Genomic DNA, 22,940 nt, shown 5'->3' with positions numbered 1-22,940 from the left:
AGAACAATCCGCACGGAACTGCTTGCGCGTTACTATGCTGACCGCGACAGTTTTTTGTCGAACGTCGTCAGGGGGCGATGAATCATGGGCTCATCATTTCGAACCGGAAACAAAACAGCAATCCATGCAGTGGTGACACACCACCTGCGCTCCGAACAGAAAGTTTCAAGCCGCGCCCTCAGACGGTGAAGTCATGGCGACGGTCTTCCGGGCTTACTAAAGTTAGGATGTATTTACCTGTACTTGTGAAAGTTTTGTCATCATTATAGAAAAACCACTTGTGAATCATCCACAAAGTTTCTAGTTGGCTGGTAACTGAAACCGACAACTAGATACCAGATGCCAAGAAGAACCCTTTGGGAAAGGTGTACCCATCAGTGGGCGCGGAAGGCGGTGGACAGCCCTGGGCGGGTATCAGAGGGCGATCGGAATGTCGCGCGCGTTTTTGGTGCCGGCCAAGGCACGCTGGCAGGAAAGACCCGTACCTGCCGCTAATGAAGACAGCCGGCGGCGATTCTACGGGATGACGCGCAAACAGACCTGGGAGCGCTTACTAGCACAAATGTGGACATAATTGAGTGTAAGCAGTCTCCTTAGCCGCTTCATCGACCATCTAAGTGAGGCATGATAAATTACCGGGACTCCCAGCTGAGATACTACTCAGATGCCCAGCCCGCTGGACTAGTTGTGTGCATTATACCTCGTCAGTCAAAAATTGTTCGGAGACTGCATTAATAAATGACACAGAAAATTTAAGATGTTGGTTTTAATGCTTCAAGTGTTCTACTTACTACCCCCGACTACTTGAGCACAACCCACAGGACGTGCATACGACTACGTTAAACTGTCGGAAACGTCCTACTTTTGGGATGTTGTTCAACTCGCGCTTTACGTTGTATTGAATGTCGTTTATGTCGTGAGTGCGTTGCCCTTTCACGAGAATTTCTGCGCTTTGTCATTTTATGGTAGCTTCGTACTGGTAACATCAAGTCGCGTCACCCGTGATGGTTTTTTGCAGCTATGAGCTGCTCGCGGTTTGCATTTCAATCAACCCACGACAGACATCCAAGAACCTTTTTTTGTTTAGGAGTCAAGGTGTGTGGAACAAAATCTGATACTAAAATGTAGACTTTCACGGCCGGAAATATCGTGTCCATTATAATTAACCGGGCTGTTACGCCGTGGTCGGCTGATGAATTCTGTGTCATTTTCCCAACGTTTCGTCTCCGACTGCGGGAGAATCTTCAAGGGGGCTGTAGCTACAGTCAGTAGCGAGCCAGTGGGTGTGTTGGACCTTCCACCAAGCTACGGACCCCCTTGAAGATGTCTCCCGCAGTCGGAGACGAAACGTTGGGAATTGACATAGAATACATCAACCGACCACGGCATAACAGCCCGGATAATTATAATGGACATCGAACTAAATTTGCATACACGTGTATCTCCTTCAAAACATTCTGGAGATATCTTGAACAGCTGATATAGATATCTGCTCCATAGAGGCTTATGACACAAGAATGGTTGCACGTCAACTATTTAACACTGCCTGCTCACAACTGAAGGGTCGAATATACATATGTTGTTTATAATTGTTAATTCAAACAGCCACCGTAGTCGCTGCACTGACGACGCTTATACGCCAGGAATAAAGTCAGTGTACCTACCTTTTGGACGGATGGTGCAGTAACCTTCCAAAAGTGAAACAAAGTATGAAAAGTAGGCCTAATTAATCAAACGAAGGTTTGTTCGTGACGAGAATGTATAATTAAATGCACTATCAGGCGCCACGGAGGTCCTTTGTTGCCTACAACAAAATCGGGTTCTGAAAAGTCAATTTTATTAAAATTACAGGGAAACAATTGCATGCCAATAAAGCCACAATAGTAGCCGTTATATCTAAATTAGTTGTTGCGCCCTTGTGGATTTACTTGGCTGACGGCTGATGATGTGACGTTGATGCAAAACACACTCAAAAGGTGAGGCTGAAATTAAAATGGGGCTGAAATTAAAAATATGGGGATCGCTGTAGCATGTAGAATAGATACATGGATGATACAGTCGTTCGACAAGTGCAATACTCGATGTGATTTCGGAGATTAGGGACTGTAATTGAGCAACTTGGATAGATTTCGCGTTGCTGGATACCGTGATAAATTCATAGCACTTTCAAAATGATATGAAGTGTTTCTTTCGATAAATTTAGCTTATTTATGTAACTGGCAATGCTTTTGACATTTGACGGTTATATATTTCCTTTAGAACTCTACTGTAATTTCGTTGCTCTGCAGACATTCTCAAGCGACTGATTATTACCCTTTACAAATAGTTACACTGCATGCAGTAAGACATATCACGAATATTATGTTCATAATTTATCATATAGGTTCAAAAAATGGTTCACATGGATCTGAGCACTATGGGACTTAACTTCTGAGGTCATCAGTCCCCTAGAACTTAGAACTACTTAAACCTAACTAACCTAAGGACATCACACACATCCATGCCCGAGGCAGGATTCGAACCTGCGACAGTAGCGGTCGCGCGGTTCCAGATCGTAGCGCCTAGAACCGCTCGGCCACCCCGGCCAGCTTATCATTCAGGGGTGATCATATCAACGCTACTGGAAAATAGTAACAGAGCAACGACATTGCAATACTGTCCAAAAGAAAAGAAAATAACATTCAAATGGCGAACTCTAGATGACTGTGATTCCTAATAATATGAAAATCAACAGATGTTATTCAGTTATAAAATACAGGCTTTTTGGTTAATTCCAGAAGTTTGATACGTTGTAAGATAATGTTTAAGACAGATCATTCGATTATTGCATCGTATCGTAAAAATGTAATGCTTAATTATGATCTTCATAGTATTCACAGTGTGCAACAGCTCAGAATTGCTACGCTAAATGCCGTGCTATTAAGACAGTGGAACAAGAAAATAAGATGCGCAACACAGATATTTCGAAGCTCCCGTTAAATATCAAATTCCTGCACATGTTAGCATATAAAGAACAGTTAATTACATAATAATATGGAAACGCATTGAAAGTGACATGCACGAGTAATTCATATTGACATCAACATTGACCAAATGGAAAAAAAAATGAAAGGATAAGTAAAAAAGGAAGTGAAATCAACCGATAATTAAATGAAAAATTCAGTCAACTGTCTTACAATTCCGCATTTATTTCGCGAATTTACATTTTGGAGCACAATTTTGTCTTCAGGGCTTCACAGGGCTATAGCAGTTAGCTTCATCATCATGCCAACGCTGTGCAAATGTGAATGTACTGTTAGTAACGTGTCTTTACATAAGACATCGCAAAATAATTTGTACTCCAAGTCACTTCAATTTAAGGGGTTGCAAGCATACAATTTTGCACACGCTTTTCACAAAAAAGACACAAAAAAGGCTGGTTAATTTATTGGAATATATATGCATTTCTAAAAAGTAGCTTTAGAGAGGTGGCATCCTGCAAGCAAACAGAAGAAATAACAGAAACCACTGGACCATTCAGTCGGTGCGAAAAGTTACGGAGATGCTCAACAGACCCCAGTGGCGGACGCTGTAAGAGATGCGTTGCAATTACAGAGATAGCACAGATAGATTCAGTGCTGAAATTTCGAGAGCATGCGTTCGAAAAAGAGCCTGGTAACATACTAGTTCCTCCCTTTACGTCTCTCAAAATGACCATGACAACGAAATCAGAGATATTAAAGCTGATACGGAAGTTTATCGACCATCATTATTGTCACGTGCTATTGGCAGATGCAACAGGGGAGGGAGGAAAATGAGGGGAGGGAGGAAAATGATATCGGTACCAGAAGTACCTTCCGTTACACAGCGCAATCCAGATCTTGTTCAGTGGTTCGGCTAACGTCCGCTTACCCCCTCCACAGGCGCCTATTATAGCTTGCTGTCACCCCAAATTATGACCTGAGTCACGCTCCAAAGATTTTAATACAATACGAGTAACACTGGAACATATAATATGTCTCAACACAATAATACACTACTGGCCATTAAAATTGCTACACCACGAAGATGACGTGCTACGGAGTCGAAATTTAACCGAGAGGAAGATGATGCTGTGATATGCAAATAATTAGCTTTTCAGAGCATTCACACAAGGTTGGCGCCGGTGGCGACACCTACAACGTGCTGACATGAGGAAAGTTTCCAACCGATTTCTCGTACACAAACAGCAGTTTACCGGCGTTGCCTGGTGAAACGTTGTTGTGATGCCACGTGTAAGGAGGAGAAATGCGTACCATCACGTTTCCGACTTCGGATTGTAGCCTATCGCGATTGCGGTTTATCGTATCGCGGCATAGGTGCTCGCGTTGGTCGAGATCCAATGACTGTTAGCAGAATATGGAATCGGTGGGTTCAGGAGGGTAATACGGAACGCCGTGCTGGATCCCAACGGCCTCGTATCACTAGCAGTCGAGATGACAGGCATCTTATCCGCATGGCTGTAACGGATCGTGCAGCCACGTCTCGATCCCTGAATCAACAGATGGAGACGTTTTCAGGACAATAACCATCTGCACGAACAGTTCAACGACGTTTGCAGCAGCATGGACTATCATCTCGGAGACATGGCTGCGGTTTCCCTTGACGCTGCATCACAGAGAGGAGCGCCTGCGATGGTGTACTCAACGACGAACCTGGGTGCACGAATGGCAAAATGTCATTTTTCGGATGAATCCAGGTTCTGTTCACAGCATCATGATGGTCGCATCCGTGTTTGGCGACATCGCGGTGAACGCACATTGGAAGCGAGTATTCGTCACCGCAGTATCGTGTTGGAGCTGCATGGGCATCTGTAACTGTACATGCCATCCAAGCTCTGGTTGACTCAATGCCCAGGCGTATCAAGGCCGTTATTATAGCCAGAGGTGTTTGTTGTGGGTACTGATTTCTCAGGATCTATGCACCCAAATTGCGTGAAAATATAATCACATGTCAGTTCTAGTATAATATATTTGTCCAATGAATACTCGTTTATCATCTACATTTCTTCTAGGTGTAGCAATTTTAATGGCCAGTAGTGTAGTATGTCTCAACACAATAATAATTTCTTTGCATGACTGCTTAGCGTATTGCTTTAGTCCAACTTCAGAAACAGTTGCTAAGAAAAATGCACCACATAAATAGCGTTCGTCTGAGTATTTGAGAAGTACATGTAGAAATTTACTGTTTTAAGAGCTACAATAGCAACAAACTGGAACAATTTTGACAACATCATAATTTAAACGATTTAAAATTGAAGTGTGCACCCACCATTGCATGTGTTTCACTTTGTATTACAGTAAATGGTCGTGTTGCTAGCAGGTAAAGTAAGCCTGTGAATGGGAGGTTGTTTTTCTTTTACCATGTGAGCTAGCCTTCAGGGTCTGTGCTCAGTGTAGATGTAGATGTAGGTCAAACTTGCAGCAGTCGTAATACGTGACGTTAAACGGTAGTCCCAAAGATTTAACGATTACTGTTTGAAGTTATGCAATGTCATACATCGTTGAAAGTATGCATTAGTTTATCAGTTTACCCTAGCGGTTAAGTGGTGCTAAAAACGTTGCGCCGTGTTTCAGAATGGTTGCGATATATACAGCTAACACACAGATTATCTTAAACGTTTGCGCGCGGCAGCCTTCGGGAAATTAGAGGGCACTTTGTGGGTTCCTGTGGCGGCGCTTTGCGACTAGAAGTCGGCCACTGCGCGGCGATGACAGCGCGTAGGAGACTACAGACCGACTGACACGGCTGCCATTACGCGCAGCCAAGTTTCGGCAGTGCGGGCTTTGCGTGCCGACTGGGAACTAACAGCGTGCTACCGAAACCTACTACCATTAAAGGTGCGATTCCGGACACAGCGACAGCGGCTGACAACAGTTCTGACGCCAGACGGCAGCTCTGTCTGTCTGCAGTGGGTGCGTTGCGGAACGCAGCGACAGACAAGCAGTACACTCGCTTGTAAGCGTAGCTAGGCGACGTTAACTTTTTGATTAACTTCGCTAACCGTTAATCCGTTACTGGAAAAAGTTCGTTACTTTAAACGACAAGCTCTCACTTTACAGGAAATTTATCGTAAGTTAAACGTTAATCGTTAACTCGTAATAGTAAACTCTATGTTCTGGGTATAGTGAAATGAGCCAATGCATCGAACGCAGTTGCTCAACCAAAAAGTTTTTGGTTGGGATAGTTTAGATATGGCATCCAAACAGTTTAATCATTTAATCATATATGACGGTAGTATCTGTTCCCGAAAGAACAGTTACCGATGATGACCATGCAGCTTTGCTAGAAATGAAATGATACTTAAATGGACACCCTAGCTGCAAACAGGCGTTGATGTACTTCATTGGGGACATGTTGAAAGTGTGTACCCCGCACGGGACTCGTACCCGGGATCTCCTGCTTACATGGCAGACGCTCTATCCATCTTTTTTTCTCTCATTTTGTTCGTTTTCGTTCGTTGTATCTGCTCTGGGCGGACGTCGAAAGACACCCGTTTCAGTTCGTTGTTGATCCATTAACTCAGTTTTTTTATTACAGAGGGCAGCTAGCCCTCTGACCGAACACGCTCAGCTACCGTGCCGGTATCCAGCTGAGCCACCGAGGGCACAGAGGATAGTGCGCCTGCAGGGTCTTATCCCTTGCACGCTCCCCGTCAGACCCACATTTCCAACATGTTCACACCACTACATTCGTACTGCGCCTAATAGACGTTTGCCCATCATTCATTACTCGTGGAAGATTAATCTACCAAGTCCCGTACGAGTTCGGGCATAGCGTGTGCGTTCGCACAAGAAGGTCAATGACCGGGAGACCATATTTTAACTATATATGACGGTAGTATCTGTTCCCGAAAGAACAGTTACCGTTGATGGCCATGCAGCTTTGCTAGAAATGATATGATAATTAAATGGACACCCTAGCTGGAAAGAGGCGTTGATGTACTTCTATTAGGCGCACTACAAATGTAGCGGTGTGGACATTAAGTTGGGAATGTGGGTCTCAGGTGGAGCTTGCAGTCCCTGCAGGCGCACTATCCTCTGTGCCCTCGGTGGCTCAGATGGATAGAGCGTCTGCCATGTAAGCAGGAGATCCCGGGTTCGAGTCCCGTTTGGGGCACACATTTTCAACATGTCCCCTATGATGTATATCAACGTCTGTTTGCAGCTAGGGTGGTCGATTTAATTATCATTTCATAATCATTTAATCACTTATTTTTATAATTATTTACTTATCAATATTATATCACGGGAGGTTCAAAATAATGGAGCAAAGGACAGTATCTGATTCTCCGTGCACATTTTTCTTCATAAATGCTGCTTTAATCGAATATACTTATCAACGATGCATTTGCCCAGTATTCTACTCGAAATTGAACTTTTAAAATTTTTATTAATTTCTCAAATGATTTCGATTCGTCGACGTGTACATAAATCATGTTCGTAACAACAAAGTTTACTATGTATTGCTCCACACCGATGCCAACTGCTGTAGTGTCAAAAGTTATTTGAATGCTTCTCTGTCGCATTCTTCTAGTAGGATTACTGCTACAGGCTCCGCTGCCGACATCTGAATTCCCAAGACGGATTTCTCTTTCTGGCTTTTCTCGACCGGACGATGTCTTCACTATTTCTTCAAACTGTACAAACCGCGATTCATCTGCTGTCCTTATGTGTTGTTTCAAATTCCTAAGGCTTGAAGTGCGAGCCCTAATTTCTGATGTTTTTGCAAAGCCCATTTTACACTCGAAAAGTATTTGTTCTCTCGTTCTTGATACAAAATTACTATAATCATTTTAATACGCCCACGAATTTTCGTCGGTTGTAGAACTTGAATGCGACTCCACGATTTAGGTTCCACAGTCAATCCACTAACAGAAAGTAGTTCTTAACGAGAACTCATTAAACAAACAACAGCAAGCAGCCAACGCCTGTAGCTATTCTCGCTCACATTCCATTTTTTAGATCAGGCGCTCAATCCCGGTGTAACCACACACGTACGTGATCCGAACTTTTCAGTACACAATTTCCGCGGGTGACTCGGCGTCATTTTTGTTGTAATTAGTAGGTACCTAATTAACGGTTAATGTAATCCAAGAAAGTTCATGGAAGTTAAACAGCCCCTTAACGTTTTTCAAAATTAACTTGAAAGTTAAACTGTCGCTCAAAAAAATGGTTGTAATGGCTCTGATCACTATGGGACTTAACTTCTGAGGCCATCAGTCCCCTAGAATTCAGAACTACTTAAACCTAATTACCCTTAGGACGTCACAAACATCCATGCCCGAGGCAGGATTCGAACCTGCGACTGTAGCGGTCGGGCGGTTCCAGACTGTATCGCCTAGAACCGCTCGGCCACTCCGGCCGGCCCTTTTCCACACTTCAGTACACATTCTTCTGTTTTCGAGCTTTACCTGTGTTCAGATTTTGACGGGCTATCCGCTGGAACATCTTACCACTAAATCTAAGAGTTTGGGATGGTGAGGTCCTCCTGTTGGGTTGGGCCGACAGAGATGTTTGTTGAGCTTCCAACGATTAAATTTCAGCCGTGCTATAATCTACGTGAAAGTCTTTGAGGAGGAGGAGGAGATTAGTGTTTAACGTCCCGTCGACAACGATGTCATTAGAGACGGAGCGCAAGCTCGGGTGAGGGAAGGATGGGGAAGGAAATCGGCCGTGCCCTTTCAAAGGAACCATCTCGGCATTTGCCTGAAGTGATTTAGGGAAATCACGGAAAACCTAAATCAGGATGGCTGGAGACGGGATTGAACCGTCGTTCTCCCGAATGCGAGTCCAGTGTGCTAACCACTGCGCCACCTCGCTCGGTGTGAAAGTCTTCGATGTTTGTGTCTTACTATACTAAAATACTCTTTGAATCGTAGGACGACTTAACGCGTAGTGACTGCCCTTAATTTTAGATATCCGCGGCCATTCCTCTCGCCAGCATGACGAAAGCTTTCTGAGCAGAGACCCGTGCTCTGCTAGAGCAGCTGACTCGTGGAAGTCCGTCGTGGGAGCGTCCCACCACCAACGATCGGCGCTGCCGGGTGATCAGGAAGCGCGCGGACTGCCGCCTCGAGGCCGGCGCCCCGGGCGCGTCCGTCAGGCCCCATTAACATGTCGCTCACGTAAACATGCCGGCGCGGCCACCCGGTAAGTACTGTCACCCGAAAAGGAGAGCGGCCAAGTAGGCCGCGGCTGGCCCGCCGCCAGCGCCGCTAATGGCTATATTAAAATACTCGCCTGCCCGGGCCCGCGACCGGGACAACGCCCAGGTGGGTGCGCGTCACCACCCTCCTCACCAGTGCGTCCCCCGTCTGCTCCCTGCAGTCGCTGCCGCCGAGAGGGACGGCGTGGTAGAACCGTGAGACGGCAAACCGCAGGGCCGGCCTAAGCGCCGAGACTTGGCCTCGACGTCTCTAGGGCGACATAAGGAGAGCGCACACAAATCGGACATCAGTAATTTTTGATACGGAGTGACTCAGAAGAACGTGAAATTGTTGATCGAAAATAGATGAGCACAATTACTTCACACACCTTTATGTCGACGTATACTACTGAGAATGATATTACTGAATGTGCCGAGCTTCTTTATTTCATTACCGAGCGAGGTGGCGCAGTGGTTAGCACACTGGACTCGCATTCGGGAGGACGACGGTTCAATCCCGCGTTCGGCACATCCTCATTTACGTTTCCCGTGATTTCCCTAAATCGCTCCAGGCAAATGCCGGGATGGTTCCTTTGAAAGGGCACGACCGATTTCCCTCCCCATCCTTCCCTAATCCAATGAGACTGATGACCTCGCAGTTTGGTCTCTTCCCTCAAACAACCCAACCCAAACCTTTATTTCATTGATATCACATCCGATACATGAGCTCTACCTTCGCACATTCCTGCAGCTTTTGTTGTTGTTGTTGCGGTCTTCAGTCCAGAGATTGGTTTGATGCAGCTCTCCATGCTACTCTATCCTGTGAAAGCTTCTTCATCTCCCAGTACCTACTACAACCTACATCCTCCTGAATCTGTTAGTGTATTCATCTCTTGGTCTCCCTCTGCGATTTTTACCCTCCACGCTGCCCTCCAATACTAAATTGGCGATCCCTTGATGTTTCAGAATATGCCCTACCAACCGATCCCTTCTTGTAGTCAAGTTGTGCCACAAATTTCTCTTTTCCCAATTCTATTCAGTACCTCCTCATTAGTTATGTGATCTACCAATCTAACCTTCAGCATTCTTCTGTAGTACCACATTTCCAAAGCTTCTGTTCTCTTCTTGTCCAAACTATTTATCGTCCATGTTTCACTTCCATACATGGTTACACCCCATACAAATACTTTCAGAAACGAATTCCTGACACTTAAATCTATACTCGATGTTAACAAATTTCTCTTCTTCAGAAATGCTTTCCTTGCCATTGCGAGTCTACATTTTATATCCTCTCTACTTCGACCATCATCAGTTATTTTAGTCCCCAAATGGCAATACTCATTTACTACTTTAAGCGTCTCATTTCCTAATCTAATTCCCGCAGCATCACCCGATTTAATTCGACTACATTCCATTATTCTCGTTTTGCTTTTTTTCATGTTCATCTTATATCCTTCTTTCAAGACACTGTCCATTCCGTTCAGCTGCTCTTCCAGGTTCTCTGCTGTCTGTGACACAATTACAATGTCATCGGCGAACCTCAAAGTTTTTATTTCTTCTCCGTGGATTTTAATTCCTACTCCAAATTTTACTTTTGTTTCCTTTACTGATTGGTCAATATACAGACTGAATAGCATCGGGGAGACGCTACAACCCTGTCTCACTCCCTTCCCAACCACTGCTTCCCAACCACTGCTTCCCGTTCATGTCCCTCGACTCTTATAACTGCCATCTGGTTTCTGTACAAATTGCAAATAGCCTTTCGCTCCCTATATTTTACCCCTGCCACCTTCAGAATTTGAAAGAGAGTATTCCAGTCAACTTTGTCAAAAGCTTTCTCTAAGTCTACAAATGCTAGAAACGTAGTTTTGCCTTTCCTTAATCGATTAAGATAAGTCGTAGAGTCGTTATTTCAACATTTCTACGGAATCCAAACTGATCTTCCCCGAGGTCTGCTTCTACCAGTTTTTCCATTCGTCTGTAAAGAATTCGTCTTAGTATTTTGCAGCAGTGGCTTATTAAACTGATAGTTCGGTAATTTTCACATTGTCAACACCTGCTTTCTTTGGGATTGAACGTTATGTAGGGCTCTACCTAACATTTCAGTAGGAATCCTAGAGATTTCCTGTCGTATTCTTACTTTAATTCCTTCAGTGGTAGCAGATCGAGTAAGGTAAACCACCCCACAAAGAAAAGATCATACACCTGTTATGTCAGGCGCTCTTGCAGACCATGCAGTGTAACGGTGCCTTGAAATGACACGGTTATCAACCAATCGACGCACGGCTTCTGTCGATATCGGCGCCGTATGTGTCGTTGCTCCGTCATGTTGAAACCAGCGGTTGGCACGAAAATGGTGCAGTCCACGTGCAACAAAACTTTCCATCTTGGCAACATACCGAACTGACATTATGTTGATATTTCGGTATTTATTATTAAAAAATTAATAAATCTCTTACGACCGGGACCGAAAAATACCAGTATTTCAGAACTAAAATACCGGTATCGGTTTTTAACAGATCGGTTTTCCGCATCCCTGACAGAGAGGCAGCAGACGGAAGATCGCGGAATGTAGCAGCCTGCCGAGTTGGCTGCACCCTCCTCTGCCGTTCCTCCAGCGGTGTAAGACGGGACGGAGCGGAGCGGCCCGGGAGGCGGCGCCATTGGAGGAGCCAGCGACGCCTGTAGCACCGTGTTTATGCGCCATTACAAACTCCCGCGGCGGCCGTAAACCGCGCCCATTAACACTACAATCACTGCCTAAGGTCCGCAGTCGCACTGTGGCGGCACAAAAAGTCAGCCGACCGACCGCGACCGCAGCCTGGCAGGGATGCGGCGGACACGGAGCACAACACGACCGTTCGCTCGCTCTTCGAACTTTGATGCAGACTTCATTCAACTGCCCTTAGCGTCATGATGCAGGACTGAAACAGCCACCATTCAAGATTAATTATGAAGCATTCCAGATCGCGAAGGCACATTTACTAGAAGGTGACCGGTTTCGATCCTCACGTGGTCATCTTCCCCCGTTCGAAACCGTAATATCATACAGAATATAAATTAGAGAGATACATAAAAAGAAGTTAAAATTAACTATAAAATTACAAACCATAGATATATCGATACTGAAGGACAATGTCTGTACAAGGAGCAGAAACCGCCGAATGACGATAGTCAACTGCTGGTGAGCCTCGCGGGGTAGCCGTACGGTCTGCTTCCCCCCCCCCCCCCCCCCCGCCCGCCGGAGGTTCGTGTCCTCCCTTGGGCATGGGTATGTGTGTTGTCCTTAGCTTAGGTTAGTTTAAGTTAGATCAAGTAGTTTGGTCCCATAAGGTGGTTGGTTGGTGGTTGTTGGGGGAGGAGACCAAACAGCGAGGTTATCGGTCTCATAGGATTAGGGAAGGATGGGGAAGGAAGTCGAGCGTGCCATTTCAAAGGAACCATCCCGGAATTTGCCTGGAGCGATTTAGGGAAATCACGGAAAACCTAAATCAGGATGGCCGGACGCGGGATTGAACCGTCGTCCTTCCGAATGCGTCCCATAAGTTCTTGCCACAAATTTCAATTTCAATTTTCAATTGCTGGAGAGAGCAGTGCAGTTATTTCCTAAACACTTTAGGCTCCCCTACAGTTGACAGCATAATGTCAGCGTTAGCCAATCAGGTATAAGTCGAAAGAATTGTGTACAAAAATACGTACTTATTGGAAATAGGACATCAAAATTACGTAGAATAACCATATAATAAAGAAGAAATAGCTTGCTAACGCAGCTATTGCCAAATAAATAAACTAAGAACTATAACAAGGAAAGAAAGAGACATCGCATTCGTTGTGTATAGGTTGCCCTCTAGGGCCACGCTGGAAAACAATTACAGCGTTGTTGGTTTCTATAAAGAAGGTAGACGGCTCACCAGCGATGTTTTCAAAAATTCAGCAGTGAACTAATAGTTCACTGCATAATTCTCGCTCTTATCTTGCAGACAACACCCTGTGAATGTTAAATTTTCCTTGACGAGAAACATTCCTTTTTAGTTCCACAACTAGTTAAGGTAAACTTTTCTGAACACGCAAAAAAATACAGGAGGAATACAACTATAACACTGTGATTTCTGACGCGATTTGTTACCAACTGCAGAGTAATTATAAGCCTATAACACATTTCAAAAAACCGGTTAGATGAACGGCCAAGAACAACGTAACAAATCGAACGCTATGCGGAAGACTAATTGTCAAAGTTAAATGTTTTTTAATGTTTATAAATGTTTTGCTTGTGGAAAGTATATAAAATAAGTCTTTCTCCTGAATATCTTTAAATGGTTGCTTATTGCGAGCTTTACTACGGTGTTCATTAAATTTCTTCTGTTACTTCCCTTTGCTGAACTACTCATATTGTTTTCACTGTCCATTGTACCGCCAATGAAGACGCGCGAGAGGTAGGTCACAAAACGGCAAGAGCACGCGGAAGTGTGTAATATCTGCGTCCAGTATAGCCAACTCGCTTAACACATTCTGAACTTACCGCATTTAGCGTGAACAAGACATAGCAATTACGTCTCATGCCATCTACTGACATCCGTAGCACCTACATCAGCCATCACTGGAGATTGCTCTTTTAGATGGTAAAAGCCCTTTTCACATACCACCTAACCAAGTGGAAAACACAATTTATGCAAAATTGGTGCTTAGCCCTTTTAGCATGATAATCCTTCAATTGTGAAAATGTGGAGGGGCGCCATCTTGTTGAAAGATAGAATTCTTGCTATTAAAGTTGTGGCACGAGACGCAACTGAAACATGTTGAGATAACTGACGCAACTGACGGTCCTCTCAGGGCAGAAGGACGCACAGAACGTGTCGTTAGTCGCGGCACAGAACACGTTAACTGTCTCTAAATCCCTGACGTGTTACACAGTTGCATGTGGGTTCTCTGTCCTCCATAAGCATATGTTGTGTTGGTTGACTTTAGCCGAAAGATGAAAAGTGGCTTTTGCTTGAGAAGTTCTTTTTTTAGATGGTTCTGCATACAACTGCAGACAGCACAATTTATCTTCATGGCTTATGGTTCTGAAGCTGCAATTTGTAGAGCTTGACTCTCAATCGCTTACCAAGTACTTCCCATACTCTTGGCTGACGGATGTTCATTTCTGCAATAGCTCGATGGACTTCATGGACATGGCAACAGCACGTCCCTCGCACGATCCACACAGCGGATCGGCCTGAACTTTTTGCATTACACGAACAGCCACTATCCTCGAATTTCTTGTACCACATTATTATGCACTGTATAAACTTGCCTTAGAAAGCTCTTTGCACATTCATAACCGATTCGGAACGAGAAAATTCTAGCACACAAAATGCTTTCTCCGCCTGATTCGCCGCTATTTTCAGTAGTTATAGTAGGTGGCGACGCTCCTGGCGTTTTTCCAAACTAACTTGCCCGCGCTATGTTAAAAACAACAACTACTACTTTGACAGTTTGTCTTTCACGAACTATATCATTTGTTACGTTGCGTTTATACACATTTTTGAAACGTTTCATGAACTACATGCTGTTTACCAAATTTGGTTGGTTCAAATGGCTCTGAGCACTATGGGACTCAACATCTTAGGTCATAAGACCCCTAGAACGTAGAACTACTTAAACCTAACTAACCTAAGGACATCACACACACCCATGCCCGAGGCAGGATTCGAACCTGCGACCGGAGCAGTCCCGCGGTTCCGGACTGCAGCGCCAGAACCGCTAGACCACGGCGGCCGGCCCAAATTTGGTGATGATCAGAAAAACTTTGCTGGCATTGACGAAGAATGTTGTTCAAATACTTATCACGTTATCTAGATGCAGGTTTCCTATGGTTTTCGTAAGCTACTTAAGATGAAATGTCGCGTCAATGACACGTTAAAACCTGATCATCAGTTTCCTTCCTGTAGAATGTTTGGAGATAGAATCACAGTTCCTGAATAATGTGAGAGTTTATGTATTCTGCAACTGTGAAACTTGGCTGGTATTAGAAGAAATAAACGACATCTCAGGAAAAATGGCACACTTTTATCATTTAGTCACACTCTCAGCACAAATGATCCCGTACTACACCATCCTGGTTGGGATATCGAATCATTTACTGTTCCAATATTCATACTAATACGTTGAATCAAAGGACAGAAGCCAATTAAACCTCAGTTCACCGTGCAACATAACCTCGAAACCGAGACCTGTAGCTGATATGAAAATTGCGTGGATTGTCTACAATCACTTACTGAGAACTACAAATGACTGACGAACTCAAGACACACGTTTTGAAGAACAAAATAATTTCTTTCAGAAATACAAACCTGGGGCTACCCGCAAACTCCGATGTAGAATTTTCCCGAGAATTATAGTTACGCAGCATTCTGTAAGTGCGCCCGAAATCGAAACGAACGGATTGAAATCAGTGGCTGTAGGAAGTTTATAGACACTTCTCAAGGCGTTATTATCAGAGAGAGTTGGGGGTTAACTCAACTGTAACAGTTTCAGAAGAGAAATCCACGTCTCCCGGTTCGACTCTGGATGCGGCTCGTAAATCTAGCTTGTTACAAGTACCAACGCATCGGACTTGAGAAGAATTCAGTTTTAAAATCTTCAATAATAACTTTCAATAAATTGATTCACAATTCGTTCACCTGTTAATAACAATGCTTCTACGTTTTTAGTGACGATAACTGTTCCTCTACTACTCTGAGTGAAAAATAAATTGTTATCGATAGCAAAATCACTTAGGAGAGATAGTTCTTTTCAAATATGACGTAGAAATCTAAGCTCTGGTTATTTATTAGATAATAACTGTAATACACGTAACAGTGTAGTGCATGTGGCTTGCTGTCGAAACGAGTCATAGATTAGCCTAGGTAGAACAGGTTGATCAAGTCGTCTGTGCGGTCGCTTCGCTTAGTGAACCGGACCAAGCAGAGTTTCTCTCTCTCTCTCTCTCTCTCTCTCTCTCTCTCTCTCTCACACACACACACACACACACACACACACTCATACAGAAAGACACACACGTAACTGTATCTGGTTTTATTAAAGTACCATAAGTGAAAAATTGAGAAAGGACAGTTCATTCAAACTCTGTTTCTATCGTGACAGTTGGTTTAGTTTGACATAGACATTCCTTCAGAAAAACTTACGACTATTGAACATGGTCACTAAAAGAAATTTAAGATACCTTTCGATGTTATTTTTGTGTTGCTCCCTTCGACCCAGTTCTGATATAACTACTTTAATCAGGAATAAGGGCGCTTCGTATTTCGTGTGACTTAGAACTTTATTTGCTACAAACCCAATCTGTGTGACTCTGCGTCTCCATGACTCTCGTCAATGCTTCGTGTATACTGTAGGCGACAGGTTTCACAATGATTTTGATTCCTCTTTTATCTGCTAGTCTCTTCATAGCCCGTAGGGACGTTCCTAGGAAAAGGAAATAAAAACAAAAGCGTAGTGACACGAACATAGTACAGGCCACTGCCGGTCTTGTTGTGTTGACAGAGCATTATTTTTGTTTTCTTTCACTGGGGTGGCTGCCCTGATATGGAACGTTGACTGTTTGATTGTACTCCTGTAACTTGCATGCGACATGGTTTTCGCTGTGGTTCTGCAACCCAGTTCTAGGATCATCACGCTACTGAACGTTTTCCTTTAAAAAAAAAAATAATAACGCTGCGAATATAAAATTTTCGCTACTGAATTACGAATAGGGCGGACGATGATTTCACAACACAAAACCCGCATGGAAACACTGAACCCAGAGAAGGCTCCAGAGGTTATTCGAATCTAACATTAGACACCATCGAATAAACATTTTTCGTGACAGACAGCACGGACATATCTTCATACTGGTTGACTGCGCACCTCATAGAGGTGGAAAGGAATAGCAATAGTGCCGCTGCCTTACCTGACACGCGATGGGTTATTTCATGCAACGTGGGCAGAGAGCCGGTGATACAGCATTTCAGGCAAGGCTGATGCTGGAGCTCAGTATGAGCTACTTACTGCACTCGCAGGCATCGATACATGAGCGTCACGACAGGTGCCGTCCTGTGACAGAACATGAAATATACTGGCATGCACCTGAGTGTCCTTCCGGTCACACTTCGTTCTTTTGAGAATACTATCCACGGAGAAACGAACGATGTTAAATTTTCTGTACAAAAATGACGAACAGACAAGTGAAGAGAAAATGTACGTTAAAACTGCTTCTATGACACCAAAGATGATTCTGAAAAATGTCGAGAGGATTCTTCGAAAAATGTATGTTGATTTCAGTCGTTTCCCATTGCGTTATTAGTAATGACAGTCCTCCACCGTCCGTCCTCTCGTGCGACTGTTGTAGCAATAGGCAAAAAAGGGTCTTTGCACTCACCGAGATGAGGAAATCGTAAGTCTCTGGACAGGATATAAGGAGTAGCAGAGTACGAGTCCTCTTCTGGCCATCTAGATTTGGTTTCGCTAAATCCATTCAGCCGAATGACGGGATGATTGCTTTGACAAAAAAAAAAAAAATCACATTTCGCCTCCCATTCTCCTTCTATAACAGATTCGTTGTCGAAAGTAAGCCGACATTGACAACTTCCCCATTCCTTCCCCTCTTCTAAACCTACGCCCATTTAAGTTTAAAGAACGAAACCATACCTTTCATTTAGTAAACTAATGATGGTACTTCTTACAAATATAATAAGAAGTTTCAGATGGCATTATCTTAACCACAGATACACTTGTGAGAAGCTAGTGAATGCAGCCTCTGTGCTCTCTTCTCGTCAGATCCCAGTATGGGAGCTTAACACCTCGACGTAGTGCGCCAAAACAATGATCAGCAGCAGGACCAGCAACAGGGCACTCTGTGTGGTAGGCAGATATGATGTCACACAGTATTTGCTGGAAACTCAGGAGAATAATAAGTTCAGCCGTTCAGTTTTGCCAGGCACGAGAATGGCACTATAGTTGCTGTATGAGCGATGCAAATAAACTGATAGAAAGTTTTTTACAGAGTGGTTGTTTTTGTATGCTTATGACGTAATTTCTAGTAAGACAACGCCGACCATATAGTGCGATATGACTAAGCCACCACTGAAATAACAAGATATGAAATAATTTTGTTCTTAATTAAGGATTTGTTCGACATCTTTTAACTATGTTATCTTGGATTCAAAAGAATAACATGTATTCTCACACTTTCAAGTTCTGTAGGCTCTTCTGCAGTCACCTGCATTGCGATCGCTAGGAAATCGCAAAATAAGTCTTAGTTCCATGGCAGACCATGTGAAACTTATATTGTATAGTATTATAATTTTCTTGGAGGCCTTGTTCAGACTCAGTCAGACACTCAGTACATTGTTCACACCGCTTTTTGGCTATAGGGGACAAGTTCTAGATGAAGACATTACATTGCAGAGTGAATAGTGCACGTGCTTCAGAATAAAAGGTATTCTTCACCACTGTATTTTCCATACGTGGAGGTAGGTCCTACAACACTTGAAGTGGGGTAACGCTATGATGTATTAATACAGGGTGGTCCATTTAAAGGTTTCAGTGCAGATATCTCTGGAACGACTAACTATAGATATTGGAAAACGACTTTCACGGGAGTAATGCAATGGGCTCACGAAAGGAAATACTCTGAGACATTCTAAAACGTAATCAAATATTATCTTCAACACAAACTTATGTTCCTTTAAATGTATTGTTGTTGTGGTCTTCAGTCCGAAGACTGGTTTGATGCAGCTCTCCATGCTACTCTATCCTGTGGAAGCCTCTTCACCTCTGAGTAACTACTGAATCTGCTTAGTGTATTCATCTCCTGGTCTCCCTGTACCATTTTTACCCTCCACGCTTACCTCCAGTACTAAATTCTTGATGCCTTGATGTATCAGAACGTGTCCTACCAACCGAGCCTTTCTTCTACTCAAGTTGTGCCACAAATTCCTCTTCTCCCCAATATTAGTCAGTATCTCCTCATTAGGTATGTGATCTTCATTTAAATGGACACCCCATATTATTTCTTGCGCAATCAGTAACACGAAAAATCAAAAAAGAATGGCTTTGTTGCATCTCAATACGCCTATTAGGTCCCGAGAAGTTTCAAAGTGAGCTGAATGCTCGGAAAAAAAGAGTGCGCAGCTATTGCACACCCCCGAAATGCAAGCGTAAAACTCTACTTGCTCCTAATCACGATGTGAGTAACTGATTACGATACACCGGTAGCTGCATTTATTGCTATTTACACTATTAAGTGGACTGGAAACAATACAGATGTCCAGCCACACAACTACGTACAACTACTATTTACCCCTCTATTAGATCCTTGGTCAGCGATTAATTACGTTTGCCCTGGCCGGTGATATTCGGTTTTTCGTTACCCTTATGTGCATTCTAGTACTTCAGTTATGATCAATAAAGCAGAAACGAGCAACCCCTTTCATTATTTGTCGTTGTGTGCGACTGGACATCTGTTTTGTTTCCAGTCCACTTAATAAAAGTGTGAATAGCAATAAGCACAGCATTTGTTGCATAGTAGTACGCCAATTACATCGCAATTACGAACAACGTGGGGTTCTTGCTTGTATCTCGGGATTGTGCAATAGCGGTGCATTACGTTTATTTCAGGCATCAACTTCGCTTTGCAATTTCTCGCGACGTAATTGCAATCAACGCCATTTTTGGTGATTTTTCATGTTATTGGTGGCGTAAGAAATAATAAGGGGTGGCAATTGAAAAAAAAAAAACATAAATCTGTGTTGAAAATAATGTTTGCTTAAGTTTTAGAATGTCTCATAGTATTTACTTTCATGAGCCTCTGCCTTACATTCATACCCGTGAAAGTCGGTTTTCAGTATCTTCAGTTGTTCGAGAGATATTTGCGCTGAAACGTTTAAGTGGACCTCTCTATACATTCTCCTTTAGAATCTACGCACAAGGCATGGCTTCTTGCCTGACACGGCCGTTGGCCACAGACTGAGTATGCGTGTGATACAGTCACTTGGCAAGTACCCAGTGTAATCGAGAATGCAGTACCAATGAACTGCGGTACAGGATCGAAACAAGCGATAAGCAATGTTCCAACACAACCACGCTTCAATGCTTCCTCGCCACGCCCCATAATATATGCGACTGTAATTCTGAAAGACCTTTTTTTTTGCGATGTGGCTGAACTGATATAAGAAGTCAATTGTCTGTTTGTACTCCTACTGGTTGCACGTGGCGTGGTTGTTGCAATTTCCTCCAGGTTCGTTCATTGCAATGATCGTTCTAGACTACAAATGTTGTAGTTTCACACTAAGTTATGGGGCAAGCTGCTTCCGAATACGTACCGCACACGTTTGTATTCTCAGAGCTTCTATATGTGCCTCTCCACAAGTGCGGCTAGCGTCCATGGATTATTAACTACGACAGATTGAATATTTTGTTTCGTGCAACATAGCGTAGCTAATGTGAAGAGCAATCGAAAGTTCATTACTTACACTGATCCACAGCTGAACTGCACAAAGAAATCCTCAGCGAAGGAGAGATGTATGTTCACAATCCATTAAGAAGTCCTCTTATGCAAGAAGAGAATCGTGAGACGATAACACACAGCATTATACTTTGTTCAGGGCTCTCTCTCTCTCTCTCTCTCTCTCTCTCTCTCTCTCTCTCTCTCACACACACACACACACACACACACACACACAAACACTCGCTCCCTCTACCTCTACCTCTCTCTCTCTCTCTCTCTATCTACTTATTTATCTATCTATCTATCTCTTGGCGAGAAAGTTTGTGGAGAGGCGAACAGTTGTAGTACTGAAGTAGTGACCTGCCCCAGCTTCGCACCTGTGGTCCCACGACTTGTCTGGTGTAGAGGTAATAAATTACATACACAAACTTCTTCACGAATCAGGATAACTCAGTCGATAAGGGCATCGCCCGCGAAAGGCAAGGAGCCCAGTTCTGGTCCCGATCTGGCACACAGTTTGACCTGCTAGGATGCTTGCGTACAGTCTGCTACAAATGGTTCAAATGGCTCTAAGCACTATGGGACTTAACATCTGAGGTCAACAGTTCCCTAGACTTAGAACTACTTAAACCTAACTAACCTAAGGACATCACACACATCCATGCCCGAGGCAGCGCAGTTGCGGACTGAAGCTCCTAGAACCGCTCGGCCACAGCGACCGGAACAGTCTGCTACAGATTCAAAGATTCATTCTGGACTTACCGAATTATACACAAGTGCTCTTCGTCGTCACCAACACACTACATCCCAATGAGTACATAAGCCCTTGGGTAATCAATGAAGAGGTACTGAATCGAATTGGGAGAAAAATTCACCACACAAATGGACTAAAAGGACGGGTTGGTTGATGCGACACATTCTGATGCTTCAAGGTATCGCCAATTTCACAATAGATATGAGAACACGGACCAGGAACGAGGAAGGGGGGGGGGCTGCAGAGGAGGACTAGGTATTGACTTTACTCAGCTACTTCAAATGGATATGCGCAGTAATAGTTGTGCAAAGCTGAATCAAACCAGTCGTTGGGCTGAAGACCACTATGACAACTAACACATCACTGATGTATATCTGTAGAGTGAAGTGACAAAACACCAAGGCTGGGTTTCGAACCCGGGTCTCCTACTCACTAGGCAGATGTGCTAACCACTACGCCACCCTGGCACGGTGACTGCGCAGACTACCCTAGCACGCCTCTCTTCTCAGTCCAAATTCCTATTTACGCCTCAGTCCACTTTATATTCACCCCTAAACTCGAGCAGCGTTATAGATTGAGGAGGGAGCTGCGCTAGAGTAGTCTGTGTCTATGAAGTTGTGCAAAGCCAGGGTGACATAGTCATCAGCACAACTACATCTACATCTACATCCATACTCCGCAAGCCACCTGACGGTGTGTGGCGGAGGGTACCCTGAGTACCTCTATCGGTTCTCCCTTCTATTCCAGTCTCGTATTGTTCGTGGAAAGAAGGATTGTCGGTATGCTTCTGTGTGGGCTCTAATCTCTCTGATTTTATCCTCATGGTCTCTTCACGAGATATATGTAGGAGGGAGCAATATACTGCTTGACTCTTCGGTGAAGGCATGTTCTCGGAACTTCAACAAAAGCCCATACCAAGCTACTGTGTGTCTCTCCTGCAGAGTCTTCCACTGGAGTTTATCTATCATCTCCGTAATGCTTTTGCGATTACTAAATGATCCCGTAATGAAGCGCACTGCTCTACGTTGGATCTTCTCTATCTCTTCTATCAACCCTATCTGGTACGGATCCCACACTGAGCAGTATTCAAGCAGTGGGCGAACAAGTATGCTGTAACCTACTTCCTTTGTTTTCGGATTGCATTTCCTTAAGATTCTTCTAATGAATCTCAGTCTGGCATCTGCTTTACCAACGATCAACTTTATTATATGATCATTCCATTTTAAATCACTCCTAATGCGTACTCCCAGATAATTTATGGAATTAACTGCTTCCAGTTGCTGACCTGCTATATTGTAGCTAAATGATAAGGGATCTTTCTATCTATGTATTCGCAGCACATTACACTTGTCTAAAATGAGATTCAATTGCCATTCCCTGCACCATGCGTCAATTCGCTGCAGATCCTCCTGCATTTCAGTACAATTTTCCATTGTTACAACCTCTCGATATACCACAGCATCATCCGCAAAAAGCCTCAGTGAACTTCCGATGTCATCCACAAAGTCATTTATGTATATTGTGAATAGCAACGGTCCTATGACACTCCCCTGC

The 22,940-nt window shown here is 43.8% G+C and overlaps 2 non-coding genes across 2 annotated transcripts; one reads left to right on the top strand and one right to left on the bottom strand.

Annotated features, from left to right (window-relative positions):
* Nucleotides 1–7,062: 7,062 nt before the first annotated feature.
* Nucleotides 7,063–7,137, top strand: Trnat-ugu (transfer RNA threonine (anticodon UGU)). Its single transcript has one exon. It is a non-coding gene; the product is annotated as a tRNA-Thr (tRNA).
* A 14,644-nt stretch (nt 7,138–21,781) lies between these two features.
* Nucleotides 21,782–21,853, bottom strand: Trnat-agu (transfer RNA threonine (anticodon AGU)). The gene has a single exon. It is a non-coding gene; the product is annotated as a tRNA-Thr (tRNA).
* Between the last annotated feature and the right edge of the window lie 1,087 nt (nt 21,854–22,940).

This window comes from Schistocerca cancellata, chromosome 1 (assembly GCF_023864275.1).
Source record: "Schistocerca cancellata isolate TAMUIC-IGC-003103 chromosome 1, iqSchCanc2.1, whole genome shotgun sequence".
In the NCBI taxonomy this organism is placed as follows: Eukaryota; Metazoa; Arthropoda; class Insecta; order Orthoptera; family Acrididae; genus Schistocerca; species Schistocerca cancellata.
This window is presented reverse-complemented; position numbering and strand designations above follow the sequence as displayed.